Source organism: Phaenicophaeus curvirostris, unplaced genomic scaffold (assembly GCF_032191515.1).
Source record: "Phaenicophaeus curvirostris isolate KB17595 unplaced genomic scaffold, BPBGC_Pcur_1.0 scaffold_55, whole genome shotgun sequence".
Classification (NCBI taxonomy): domain Eukaryota; kingdom Metazoa; phylum Chordata; class Aves; order Cuculiformes; family Cuculidae; genus Phaenicophaeus; species Phaenicophaeus curvirostris.
In genome coordinates, this window is record NW_027206677.1 from 895,368 (window position 1) to 909,675 (window position 14,308).

Genomic DNA, 14,308 nt, shown 5'->3' on the forward strand with positions numbered 1-14,308 from the left:
GGCTGGAGTTAGAGGGAAGACGAGACTTCATCTGGAGAAAAATCTTCACAGCCCTTCTCCAGGTGAGTCTCTGGGTGCAGGACAAAGCAGGTGCGGTTCCTGGAGGGATCTCCTAGAGCCAGCACAGTCACAGCCTGTGGGATCTGTCAGGAGGGCTCTTGCAGTTGTTCCAGGGGAGAGAAAAAACATGGTCAGTGCTCAGCCTGCCCCTGTAGCTCCCATTGTGGGACAGGGAGAAGCCGTGGGGGAAGAAGCACGTCCTGGCAGGAGAGGGTCTTCCTGCTTTGAAGAGGGTGCAGTGTGAGTCAGGGCTGCTCACAGCTCCACATCAGCCCACAGTATTTCAAAGAGGACATTTCAAGATCCGGACAGGGATTCTGTCAAAGATAAGGAACACAACTGCATCTGTGTTTTCATTTCCCTGCCCTTGGGGAATCTGAGGCAAGAAATGGAACAAGAGGCTTTCATGCTAGAAATCACTGAGACTCCTGAGCTGTATCCTTGAGTGGTCAGTACGTCTGACAGGAGCCTCTAAATGTGTCTGCAGCTGCTCCTCTGCCCATGAACAGCACTAGCATCACCTCTGCTGGACCCATCAGGCTTTGTGTGTCCTGTCCTTTTCTGCTTATAAACTGTGCTCAGTTTAACCTGGTGAACAGGCAGGTTTCTGTAGGTGCAGGGGGAGAGCAGAGAGGGTCAGATGGGGTCTGGAAGCACTGACAGGGAAAAGGCATGGGACAAGGCAACACCTCCAGTGAGGAAAATCTCTGGGCAGAAGGGATAGGATCAGAGGATGAGAGTAAATTAAAACAGAGATGTGGTGGGAGGGAGAATTCAGACAGCTCTGTGTGATGCCCTTCAGTACAAACCCTTCCGCTGAGCAAGCCCCCTTGCCTCCTCTGCCACCCAGCAAAGACTCTGCCCTCAGCTTGGGCTCCAAGGCTGAACCCCCTCCTCTGCAGCCAGAACTCCAGCAGAGCCATGGTGCAGCTCTCTACTCATGAGTATATTTTCCTCTCCAGAGCACAGGGGCTGAGAGCAACAGTGCAGCAAGTTTATGTTTAGGAGCAGGGAGGGCACAGCTGGGTTAGGGCAACGCTGTCCTGAGTGCCCGGCTGCCTTTGCCCTGGCTTCTCGCAGCTGCACCAGCACAGCTTGTTTGATGGCTTCTCTGTTTCTCTGTGTTCTTGCTGTTGATCTCCTGTTCTGGCTGCCAGGCGTTCTGGGGTGAGGAGTTTCAGCAGTCCAGTCAGGCACTGACCTTCTGATTCCTCCCATGCAGGTGTGTCCGTGGGAGTGCAGTGTCCAAGCTTTCGTCTCACCCGTGGGGCTGTGGGCAGAGCAGTCTGTGTCATTCCCTGAGGAAAGAGCTGACTCTTCCTTACTGAAACACCATCATTAGGATATTGGGATAGTTCCATGACGTTTCTTTCCAAGCTGTGAGCTTCCCTCCAGGATATAAACCTCTGCTATCACAACTTGGTGCTACCTGAATGACCTTGGAGAAGTGCAGAGATGCTGAAGCCAAGGAAATGCTGCTGGATTTGTGAAATGAGCCACGTGCTTCCTGGGCTGAGAAAACCCCTTAGGAAAGGGTGCGACATTGAGTGGTGTGAGGTGGATCCCTCTGTGCACAGAAGGGTCTGGTGGCTTTTCAGGGTAAGACGGCAGTGTGATCCCCTCCATCTCAGAAAGGTGCAAGTCCAGGGCAGCTCAGGACAAGAGCGAAGGAGAGAGCAGCTCCCTTCCCTCTGCACTGAGCCACAGACAATGCTCACGCCTTGCAGGAATTGCTTCATTGTCCCTGAACGCAACAGAAATACTGGGGGTTTCTGACATCCATGAAGATCTCCAGCCAAGATGGTACAGAGCTGTAAAAAGCCTCACCCTCTGAAACAGTTTGGGAATTGTGGATTCTTAGCACTGGGACTGCAGACACTGAGAAGCCCTTTTGCATTAGGTGCAGTCTTAACTTGAAAACTAGAACACCAGTACTGTCCACACTGTCCCCATGAGCCCCTGCTGCAGAGCAGGGCTGACTCCTCGCAGGCAGCGGGAAGAGGCTCTGTTCCTCCAGCAAATTCAGCTGGCACTAAGCAGGGCTCCAGGCACGGAGCTGGAGGAAGGGCTGCAAGAAAAGGGGCAGGGTGTGTGCAGCAGGGGAGGGGAATGAGAAATGGCTTTGATTTTTGCTCAGAGACGTCTCCCCTAACTTGTCACTGTCCTTTCCTCCTAAGATAGTTCTCCATGCCCAGAGGCAGCACATGTCCAACAGCAGCTCCATCACCCAGTTCCTCCTCCTGGCATTCGCAGACACACGGGAGCTGCAGCTCCTGCACTTCTGGCTCTTCCTGGGCATCTACCTGGCTGCCCTCCTGGGCAACGGCCTCATCATCATCACCATCGCCTGTGACCACCACCTCCACAACCCCATGTACTTCTTCCTCCTCAACCTCGCCCTCCTAGACCTGGGCTCCATCTCCACCACTGTCCCCAAATCCATGGCCAATTCCCTTTGGGACAGCAAGGTCATTTCCTATGCAGGATGTGTTGCCCAAGTCTTTCTCCATATCTTTCTCATTTCAGCAGAATATTATATTCTCACAGTCATGTCCTACGACCGCTACGTTGCCATCTGCAACCCCCTGCACTACGGGACCCTCCTGGGCAGCAGAGCTTGTGTCCACATGGCAGCAGCTGCCTGGGGCGCTGGGTTTCTCACTGCTCTGCTGCACACGGCCAATACATTTTCCCTGCCCCTCTGCCAGGGCAATGCCCTGGAACAGTTCTTCTGTGAAATCCCCCACATCCTCAAGGTCTCCTGCTCACACTCTGACCTCAGGGAAGCCAGGCTTCTTGTGGTCAGTGCCTTAGTACCATGTGGCTGCTTTGTTTTCATTGTGGTGTCCTATGTGCAGATCTTCAGGGCTGTGCTGAGGATCCCCTCGGAGCAGGGACGGCACAAAGCCTTTTCCACCTGCCTCCCTCACCTGGCCGTGGTCTCCCTCTTTCTCAGCAATGGAGGATTTGCCTACCTGAAACCCCTCTCTGTCTCCTCTCAATCCCTGGACCTGGTGCTGTCAGTTCTGTACTCAGTGGTTCCTCCAGCACTGAACCCCCTCATCTACAGCTTGAGGAACCAGCAGCTCAAGGATGCACTTAGGAGACTGATAACTGGATGGTTTCCTGAAGTAATGAACTGCTCATCGTCTTCTGCATAGCAGTTATCATGCAACTCATGGCAGGCCCAGACTGGCTTCTCTATTTGTTGTTGGTGTTGCTGGCTTTTCAGTTGCAATAATGTTGTCATTCTGGTTTAATTCACTGTCTTCTCTTTTCTTGCTGATTGGCTGTGTTAATGAGGAGCTGTGCTCTCTCTGTGTTTCAAGAAAATAAAGGGATAATCAATGACTTTTGTTTCCTGATATCTTGTCTCCAAGGCCTTTTTGGAGCTGTAGGGACAGTTCATGTGGGGATGGGTGGAGGGGAAAGGAGTCCCAGCACCGCAGCACTGCCAGGCACCAGCAATATTTCACCTGGATGTCCCTCCATGAACCGAGGTCCCTGTGTCCATTTCTCATGTTGTGAGGCAAGAGTACTTTTATATTTTCCGGTCCTGGGCCATGAGGAGGTGATGGATGAGTTGGGGCTTAGGCTGTCAATTGTGTCTCAGAAACTCAGAATCCAGTAGGAAACATCTGACTGTGAAGGGGTTGGTGAGGTCAGTTCTGTCTCTGGAGGTGATGGGGCAGCAGCAGGAACACGGCTGGGAAAGGAGCTCTGGCCAAGCCCCCACAGGACCTGTGCAGGGTTAAGCCTTGGATACAGGTGGAAAACACAGCGGAGCCTCCTCAGGGCAGGACCGTGCTGGCAGCGTCACCGGGCAAACCCCTTGCAGTACGGGGGCATCACGGGTCCTTCACACTTCGGCACCTGCCAGGATCTGCTGACAGTGTCTCTGGGGCAAATCCCTTGTGCTCCTTCTGTTGCCCCTGCAGTGTCACAGACACAAATCCCTTACAGTCAGGGGGCACCTCGGGCCCTTTGCCATTTTTTCTGCCCACAGGGATTGCATGAAGTGATTATTACAGTTTCTGGAAATTTCTATATGGGCACAAAATCTGATTTTATTATAAAAATTTATGACTGGATAAGGGTTCAGTGGTGTCTGGGGATGACGTGCCATGTGCAGAAATAGGTGTTAAGCAGCCTGCAATCAAGCACCAAGTGCAGAGAGAAGCAAATGCAGGAAGGGAGTGTTCCGGTAGGACCCAAATATAGAAAGATATGGAGAGCTAGGATGATGTCAGGGGAGAGGAAAAGGTAACACAGTGGAACTTGTCAGGAAGAAGGAATGTCACGGGAAGGGTAGTGGATGGGCAGGAGTAGAAGAGATGGACAGAGGGCAAAGCTCACCCATCACCTGGGGTGAGGGGCCAGTGCTGGAGCTGGCGATGGGAGAGACCAGTGCCCTGGGCACCTCCCCAGTCTGTCCCTGCCACCAAGGGCACCCACCGGCCTCCTCTCTCCGGCACCTGCCGGGCTGGGCTCTGCCCCTCTCGCCCTCTGCAGCCTGTCCTCCCTGCATGGTCACACAGCTCAGCCAGCACTGCTGGTGTCCTCTCCCGGGCCCTTTCCAGCTCAGCCCCGTCCCTCCCAGCTCTCCCCACAGCCCTGCTTTCTCTCCAGCCCCACAGAGCAGCCCCGCCTGGGGCCTGGAGTCAGCGATACAGCACTTGGGAAACAAATCCAACTGGAGTGAAGGAGCAGGGGGCAAGGCATGGGGCATGGGGCATGGGGCAATGCACAGTCAAACTAAAACGGGACCACCTGGGCTGGGAACATCTCTCATGTGGAAAATAACCAGAAGCACAGGCTCCACCTCCAAAGAGCAGGAGCTGACAGAACCCTCAAGAACTGGAGGCCCTGCCATGGAGATTAAACTCCGAGCAATGACTGCGCAGGAGCAGGCACGGACACACCTGACCTACCCTGGCCGTGGGGCAGAGTTTCCTCTCCGGCAGAACCAGCACCAGGCACTGCGAAGGCTGAACCGCAGCCGCTTTGTTTCTCACACACAGAGCAAGGTGCAGGCAGCTGCCAGCGGAGAGACCACCTGCCTCCTCCAGATCCTCCTGCAGAGAGAGCCCAGAGGGTGCTTGTCCTGGACAGCAGAGAGGTCTCCTAGGACACCGGGCAGCGTCACAGAGCAGCATCACAGAGGCCACGGCCAGAACCATGGTTGGGGTTGGAAGGGACCTCAAACATCCATCTAGTCCAACCCCCCTGCCATGGGCAGCAACATCCTGAGAGGGGCAGAGTTAGGATTTGGGCCATCAAAATTGTGGATAACTCTCAAAATGAAGCTTTGTTGCCTGAAAGAGTCTTGGGAAGATAAAAATCAGCTTTTCGAACCTATAACTAAGGGTTTGGCCTCTGAAACTGAGGCACTGGAAATTCAAAGTCAGGCATTGGGCCTTGAGAATGAGGCTCTCAAAATGAGTGATTAGACACAAAATTCGAGTTTAGACTCTTACAATGTAACTTTGGGTCATGAAAGTCTACGGGTCCTAAAAAACAGGTTGGAACCCTGGAACTGAGGATTTCAGCACAAAACATAAGATGTTGGGCACTAAAGGGGTGGGTGTGCTGCTATTCGTGAGACTTTTGGCCCTGCAAGGGAAGAGAATCTCTTGGTTCCTCGGTGGCCCCAAGAAACGAAGCTGTGGTCCCAAATGCAGGGCTTTGGGAGCTCCAGTGCAGGCTTCAAGCTGTAAAAGAGGGGGTTCTATCCTTTACACGAGACTCTGCAGCCTCCAAAGAAGGGTTTGGGTCCTACAAATGCTGCTTTGAAACTGAAACTGAGGGTTTGAGCCTGACACAATGTTTTGTGCCTTAAAACGATACCTGTGATTTTTGCCTGAAAAGCAGGCTTTGGGGACTAAAAATTAGCTTTTCAGACTTCCAGAGGCTTTTGTCTCCAGAAGAGAGTCTGTGGACAGAAAATCAGACTCCATTCCTTAAGAATTACACTCTGGGCCATAAAATGAGTCTTTGATGCTCAAAAAGGGGATTTGAGATCACAAAGGAGGCCCTGTACCCAAAATCACGGATTTGGACCCAAAAGGGAGGTGTTCCCCAGTCCCCCGTGCTTTTGCCAGGCTCAGGGGGAGCTGCGGGCGCTGAGGGCCAGGGGGAGGGGAGGGGGGTGCAGAGCCAGTGGCTGGAACGGGGGTTCTGCACCAAAATGAGGGGATCTGGCCCCAAAATTGGTCTGGGGGCACTAGCAGGAGGCGCTGGGGACACACCAGGCTCTGGCCCCTCTGTCACACCAGCACAGAACCATTAAGGCTGAAAAGCCTCTGGGCTCCCCCAGCCCCAGCCCAGCCCCGTGCACGGAACATCCCGAGGTGTCAAATCTTCTCGGTTTGAACTCCCAGGGGTGGAGAATCCCCCGCTGCCCTGGAGCCTCGGCCGGGGCTGCACTGCGCTCACACAAAGGCATTTTCCCTCCTGTCCAACCCAGAAGGATCCCACTCCTCTGGACAAGAAGGTGGATGTCCCCAGGTGCCACAGGAGCCGTGGCCGACAGATAGCTGAGTCCATGGAGCTGGTCAAATGACAAAATCCTTTCCTTTAATCATGACCTCAGTGCATTTTTGATGTTTAAACTTCCTCTGTGGATGCTGACATGGACTGAGCAGCCTGCTCTGACCTCAGAGCTGGCCCTGCTTTCAGCTGGGCATTGGACTAGAAATCACCTGAGCACTCGTATTGCCTAAGTTTTTCTACTATGAGCATAAGATGTAGAGACCCACTTAGCAGGTTGCCCTGAGCCTCCCCCAGCAGGCCAAAGTGTGCCCTCACCCCTCATGCTGTGGCCCCTAACTCCATCCTGGCAGGCAGACCTCCTCCAGGGCCTCTCCAGTTTCTCCACTTTCCTTCTGAAATGTGAGACTCACTGGGTCCTGTGGCATCGTCCTGGTGCCAGAAGAGTGAGGGCAGCGATTGTCTCCTTTGCCCAGCGTCAAGAGTTGCTCCCTCTGCTCCTCCCAGGGAGGGGCTGGGGGTGGGCAAGAAGTTGTCGGGGGACACAGCCAGGAGAGCTGACCCCGGCTGACCAGAGGGAGATCCCTTAACAGAGATGGCATGTTCAGCAATAAAACTATGGCAGGAGAAGGAATAAGTGGAGATTTTTATCATTAAAGGTGACAGGTGGTGGTAGACTGGTGGGGTGTCAATCTGCTTGAGGGAGGTGGCAAGTGATGATATTTGCATTGGTTTTAGGTTTGGGTTTATGTTGGATTTTTGTCTTTTTTTCTTTCACCTATTAAACTATTTTTAGCTCAGCACACAAGTCAAAAATCATCTCCATGGAGCAGCACGTGCAGAGACCTTGCTGGCTGAGGAGTGCCCCGAGGAGGTTGACCTGGGCACCAGGACACCTGCTTGTCCTTATTCACAAAAAAACCTCCACCAATCCCTAGCCCTTTCAAAAGGGATTTTCTAAAGAAATACTGATCTTCTCCTGGTACTTCCTCAGCCTGCAGAAGACAATGCTTCAGGGAGACCTTATTGCAGCCTTCCAGTACCTGAAAGGGGTCACCAAGAAAGCTGGGGAGGGACATTTTACAACCACATGGAGTGACAGGATGATGAGAAATGTTTTAAATGGCTGAGGGGAGGATTTAGATTAGACATTAGGAAGACACTCTTCACAAAATAAGGTGGTGAGGCAGTGACCCAGGTTGCCCAGTGAAGCTGTGGCTGCCCCCTCCCGGAAGGTGTTCAAGGCCAGCTTGGATGGGGCCTTGAGCAGCCTGGTCCAGTGGGAGGTGTCCCTGCCCATGTCTACGGGGTGGAACTGGATGGGCTTTAAAGTCCCTTCCAACCCAAATCATTCTATCATACTGGAAAGCATGGAAATATAAACTTTAAACTAAAATATAATTTTCTTAGGTGGACTTTGAAATTTTCCTGTTTAACCGCACTGGGAAATGACTCCAAGGAGCTGTGCAAGCCTTGAAGACCTTAAGAAAACCACAGGAAGACAAAGAGCTCATTAAGTCTTTCTGTAGTTTGATGAGACTCAGGGTGGATTTGCTGCTAAGTCCTTGAAGGATCACTGCTGAGAGGAGATTGAGGAAACATCTCAAGAAGTCAAAAGCAAAGCTGAATATTCCTTGACGTCTTAACTGGTCTCAATGGGGACTGCTAGTGACAAAGCCTCCCCAGGGACTCGTTAGAGCTCAGAATTAGAGGCCATGACTGCAGGAATGCAAAGGTGCTGTGCAGGGAGCTGTGATGCTGAGAAAAGCCGGGGATTGCTGGATGAAGCAGAAAGGCCAAGCCCTGAGCCCCAGGCCCTGGGCAGGCAGATCTGGCTTTGGCTACAATGGCACTTGTGCCATGAAGATTTTGCCAGTTCCTCCTCCTGGCATTCGCAGACACACGGGAGCTGCAGCTCCTGCACTTCTGGCTCTTCCTGGGCATCTACCTGGCTGCCCTCCTGGGCAACGGCCTCATCATAATCACCATCGCCTGTGACCACCACCTCCACACCCCCATGTACTTCTTCCTCCTCAACCTCTCCCTCCTTGATCTGGGATCCATCTCCACCATTGTTCCTAAATCCATGGCCAATTCCCTCTGGAAGACCAGGGCCATTTCCTATGCAGGGGGTGTTGCACAACTCTTTCTGTTTGTCTTTTTCATTGCAACAGAGTATTATCTTCTCACCATCATGTCCTACGATCCCTATGACCGCTACGTTGCCATCTGCAACCCCCTGCACTACGGGACCCTCCTGGGCAGCAGAGCTTGTGTCCACATGGCAGCAGCTGCCTGGGGCGCTGGGTTTCTCACGGCTCTGCTGCACACGGCCAATACATTTGCCCTGCCCCTCTGCCAGGGCAATGCCCTGGAACAGTTCTTCTGTGAAATCCCCCACATCCTCAAGCTCTCCTGCTCACACTCCTACCTCAGGGAGGTTAAGCTTCTTAGCCTTAGTGCCTGTTTAGCATTTGGCTGGTTTGTTTTCATTGTGGTGTCCTGTGTGCAGATCTTCAGGGCTGTGCTGAGGATCCCCTCGGAGCAGGGCAGGCACAAAGCCTTCTCCACCTGCCTCCCTCACCGGGCCGTGGTCTCCCTGTTTATCAGCACTTGCCTCTTTGCCTACTTGAAGCCTCCATCCACCTTCTCCTCGTCCTTGGATGTGGGGGTGTCATTTCTGTACTCAGAGGTGCCTCCAACACTTAACCCCCTCATCTACAGCACGAGGAACAAGGAGATCACGGGTGCAGTGTGGAAGCTGATAACTGGATGGTTCCCTGAAGCAATCAACTGATGTTCTCTTTCTGCATAGCAGTTATAATGAAACTCATTGCATTCCCAGTCTGTCTTCACCATTTTGTTGTTATTACTGATCTTTTAATTGTGTTAATGTTCTCATCCCTTTTCTCTTTTACTGTCCGCTTTTCTTTTCTGGCCAAGTACCTTTCTAACTGAGGAGTCATTCTCTCTGTGGTTTTAAAGAAAGTACAGACCTTCAACAAATTCTATTTTTCCTGAGCCCCTTCCTTCAAGTTCCTCTTTGGGCCTGTAGGGACAGTTCCTGTGTTCGTGGGTGGAGAGGAAGAGTCTCAGCATGGCAGCACTGCTTGATCTCCCAGAGCTGTTCTCTTTTTGCTTCCCCACTCTCCTCCTCACCCCTTGCCTTGCTGTCAGGCCTGAGGGCTCTGAGCTTGGTCACAGCCGTGCTGCGTGGCAGTGCTGTGCCCGCAGGCAGGGACAGGCAGTGGGCACTGGTGGGACAGAGCTGCCTCCACAACAGCCTTTCCATCCATGCCTCCTTGCCCTACAACAGCTTCCAGCTCCTCCTTCTTATGCCCCAGGCTGCGTGCCTTGGTGTAAATGCCCTTCAGCTGGGCTGGGGAACCCTCAGCCCTCACAGAGGGAAGAGAGCTCAGAGCCAGGCGTTAAACAATTGCTGCTTCTTGACTTCTTGCTCCTCTGTATTTAGCCTTGGAAAGGAGCAAAATACTATTTGAGCCCAGAGCCTGTGGGGACAGTGAAGCTTGAGGATCCCCTGGGACCCTAAACCCACCCCCCAAAACCCCCAACCCGGGACCCCCCTGGGCAGCCCAACCCCCCAGGACCCTAGACCCTCCCCCCCACATCCCCTGTGTCCCCTAAACCCTGGACCCCCCCAACCCCACATCCCACAGTCCTGGGGACACCCACCCTCCCAGGATCCCCCCCCGCCCTTGGGACCCCGGCAAGAAGGGCTCTGGGGGGTCCCCAGGACCTCGCCAGCCCCCCCAGCTCTGCAACCCCCTGGGGCAGCTCCCAGCCCCTCCTGCACCCCCTTTTCCTTTGGCTTTGGGACCCCCCTATCCTTTGAACTCCCACATCCCTGGGCTCCAGGACCCCCTACACAGCCCCTTTTCTCCCTCCTCCTTCCCAGGGCACTGGGACCTCCCTCCCATTCCTCCACGCCCCCCCACACCCAGTTTTCTGGGCTCCAGAACCCCTCTCCTTTGATGCTCTTCCTGGCCTCCCTGTCACCCCCTGAAATCTGCTTTCCTTGACCCCAGGGACCCCCTGAACCCCTATTCCTGGTCCCCACATGTCCCCCACCCCCTGGACCCCCTCTGGCCTTGACACCAGGGATGCCCTGAACCCCCATTTCTGTTCCCCACATGTCCCCCACCCCCTGGATCCCCCCTGTCCTTGATACCAGGGACGCCCTGCACACCCATTTCTGGTTACTACATGTGACCCACCCCCTGGACACCCCCCGTCCTTGACCCTGGGACCCCCTGAACCCCCATTTCTGGTCCCCACATGTCCCCAAACCCCTGGACGCCCCCTGTCCTTGATACATGATACGTGTCCTTGTCCATTCCCTTTTGTCCTGTCCCCTGTTCCTTGGGAGAAGAGCCCAGCACCCTCCTCTCCACAACCTCCTCTCAGGGAGTTGTAGAGAGCAATGAGGTCTCCCCTCAGCCTCCTCTTCTCCAGGCTAAACACCCCCAGCTCTCTCAGCCCGTCCTCTTCCTCTGCTCTAGACAAACTGCCTGGTTTGTACTTACAGATACCACGAGCGCTGAGATGGGTCCCCTTGAGGAGATCCCTCCATGAACCACATCTGCATTGTCCTACAGCCAGAGAGTCACCACGTAAAGGGCTGTGAGGATTCCTCTCTCAGGGAGCTCTCAGCATCCTCCCACCCCACCTGCCTTTCCCCTCTCTCTGCTCCCTCCTCTCCCCTCGCTGCCTGCAGGCAGTGCCCTCAGCCCTGCTGGGCTTGGCAGAGGAGCTGCTCCTGGACACACCTGGCTCTTTGTAGCGCTGCCCCTGGCCACCAGCTCCCTCAGCCCCAGGAGACCAGCTCAGCAGCAGAGGAGCAGCCCAAGGCATTTTAATGAGCCTCCCCCATGAACCTCAGACCCTCAGCAGAAGCCGAACAAACCTCTCAAGAGTCAAATTCAAACTCCAAACCTTCTTGCAGTGTTTATGGGTCCCACTTAGGGACCCTGCCGAGAAAGTATCCCCAGGCTCCAGTTAGAGCAGAAAATTGAGGGCAGTGACAAAAGGTTTGGAGAAACAAGGTCAAGGTGGCTCCGATGCTGAGTAAACCTGGATGCATTTCATTAAAACAAAGGGCCAAGCCCTGACCCCCAGATCCTGCGAAGGGAGGTCCTGTCCCTTACTCATCCCTCAGATCACAGAATCACAAGGTTGGAGGATTGAGTCCAACCGTTCCTATCAACCACTGAACCATGTCCCTGAGCACCTCATCCACCCATCTTTGAAATATTTCCAGGGATGATGACTCAACCACCTCACTGGGCAGCCTGTTCCAGTGCCCTCGGGGCTTTTCCTGGCTCACTGGGATGTGGAGATGGGCAATGCCAAGGGCAGGACTATGGTACGACACCTCCCAGCCTCCTGAATATGGACAAGGAGGCAATGAGGCCCCAGGGCTGGAAAGGCTGCTTGTCGCCTCAGAGGCATCAGCAGCAGAGACAACAGCCATCTCCAAAGTCATGAAAGGGCTGCTCTGATTGGGAGCTTTCAGCTTTCCACATCCCTCTGTCCTCTCCACCACAAGCTGTCCCATGGTGTCACATCACCTGTGCCTCTTGCCCTCCAGGCTGCAGTGATCTCCCTGGCTGCCCCACCTTGCTGTCACCTTCCTTTGCTGATATCTCTGTCCTCCCTGGCTCTTCCTTGAGACACAAAGCCCTCGACTGATCCAGGCTCCTTCTGGGCGATGTGTGGCACCACAGCACTGCCCTTGCACTGATATTTCTTTCTTCTTGTGTCCAGCCTGGACCTCCCCAGATTCCCTTTGTGGCATTAGGTCTTTCTTATGCCACAGAATCATAGAATCATAGAATCACCAGGTTGGAAAAGACGCACTGCATCATCGAGTCCAACCATTCCCATCAATCACTAACCCATGTCCCTCAGCACCTTGTCCACCCATCCCTTAAACCCCTCCAGGGAAGGTGACTCAACCCCCTCCCTGGGCAGCCTCTGCCGGTGCCCAATGACCCTTTTCTGTGAAGAGTTTTTCCTGATGTCCAGCCTGAACCTCCTCTGGTGGAGCTTGAGGCCATTCCCTCTTGTCCTGTCCCCTGTCCCTTAGGAGAAGAGCCCAGCTCCCTCCTCTCCACAACCTCCTCTCAGGGAGTTGGAGAGAGCAATGAGGTCAATGAGCAATGGGGGTGATTTCTAACCAAGTGATTCTGTGGTTTCGTGATTGTGTGAATAAGTTAAATTCTGACCTGGAGAACACACCAAGCAGGGATTTCTTCTCAGCTCTGTGGGCAACCAAACCACAGATGAAAGTGGCAGTTCTAGCGAATTTCTTTGGTATTAATAAATTCAGATTATCTTTGATGAAGAATAATCTGTTACAGAAGCCTCTTCACCAGTTACAGCTACGCTGTGGTGGCCCTGTGACGTTCTCCCTTGAGATTACCATGAGGAATACACAGAAGCCCGGTTCTTTTGATGTATCCAAACATTGCAGGACGTCCAACCTGGGCGTGCAGCACAATTCTTTTCTATAATAACAAAAATTAAAGATGAAGAGCAACACATCTGTCACCAGATATGGAGGAAAAGGAATAGTCCCTGAGCTCAGGAGGTGCCGGGGGCCGGTGCCTGGCGAGGGGCGGGGGTGGCTGGGGTCTGGACTATGAGGTCACAGACGCCGCTGCCCACGCCGGGAGGTGCTGTGCTGTGCCACGGGCTCTGCTCAGCAGTGCTGGCAGCAGCGGCAGCAGCAGCAGCAGCAGCAGCAGCATGGTGCACGCACAGGGGACTGTGGTCCCCATCAGCCTTGTTATATTCCTTGCTTTGATAGTTCTGGAAGCCCAGGGCGTTCAGGCTGCTCCGTGGCGAGCACGGGGATCAGGTGAGTGGGAAGGGCCGGCACCCAGCCTGGGGAAGCGTGTGGCTGTGCCCAGCGCTCCTCGGGGTGGCAGCGGGGCTGGGGTCAGGATGGGGCAGGGCTGGGGGAGCGGCGGGGCCAGGCTGGGCTGGGGGAGCCGCGGCAGCTCCACTGCGGGTCCCTGGAAAGAAGTGGATCCCAAAATCTCATGGCAACGGGCTGGGTTCCAGCTGTGCCCCTAAGCAAAGGCCACCTGGCTTCTCAGCCGCATCTTGTCCAGGAGCCTCAGGGTGACCCCGCAGCTCATCACTGGAGTGAGTGGCCGTGGGGGCTCATAGGAGATTTTCCTTCCTATTTTCCTGCCCAGAGCTCTGATGTGTAGAAGAGGGTTGGGTCGGGGCTGTGCCCCGGCTGCTCTGCCCTGGGAAGATCTTTGCTGGCCTCTCCCTCCCTGCGCTGCTCCCCGTGCCACCTGCAGAGCTGGGGGGGGCTGAGCTTAGAGCTGCCGGGAGCTCCAGGGAGTCATTTCTCCAGGAAGCTCCATGCCTGGTTGGTGTTGGATCAGCACGGTGCAGGCACGCAGGGACAGCACGATGGTCCCGAGTGGAAGGGAGAGACAAGAGATATGGAGCAATCCCACTTTTGAACTGCATTCACCACCATTCCAACTAGAAGAAGTAGATTGGAATATTTCATGGGAGCTGCTTTCTTCTCTGTGTTTACAGACGTGGCTGGAGGCAACAAATCCCCAGCTTCCTGGCTGAGTCCCAAGGATGACGTGCAGGGACATCACACGGGTACGTCATGGCTTTTGACCCCCTTTGGAAGCCGCCAGCTCAAAGCCCCCCCAGGAGAGCTGCCTCTCCTGTGTGTGTGAGAACACAGACCTGCATCGCGTGTGCC

The 14,308-nt window shown here is 54.3% G+C and overlaps 1 pseudogene; it reads left to right on the forward strand.

Moving 5' to 3' along the window:
• The first annotated feature begins 2,264 nt into the window (after positions 1-2,264).
• LOC138734072 (olfactory receptor 14A16-like) lies at positions 2,265-3,301 on the forward strand (annotated as a pseudogene).
• Positions 3,302-14,308: the final 11,007 nt, after the last annotated feature.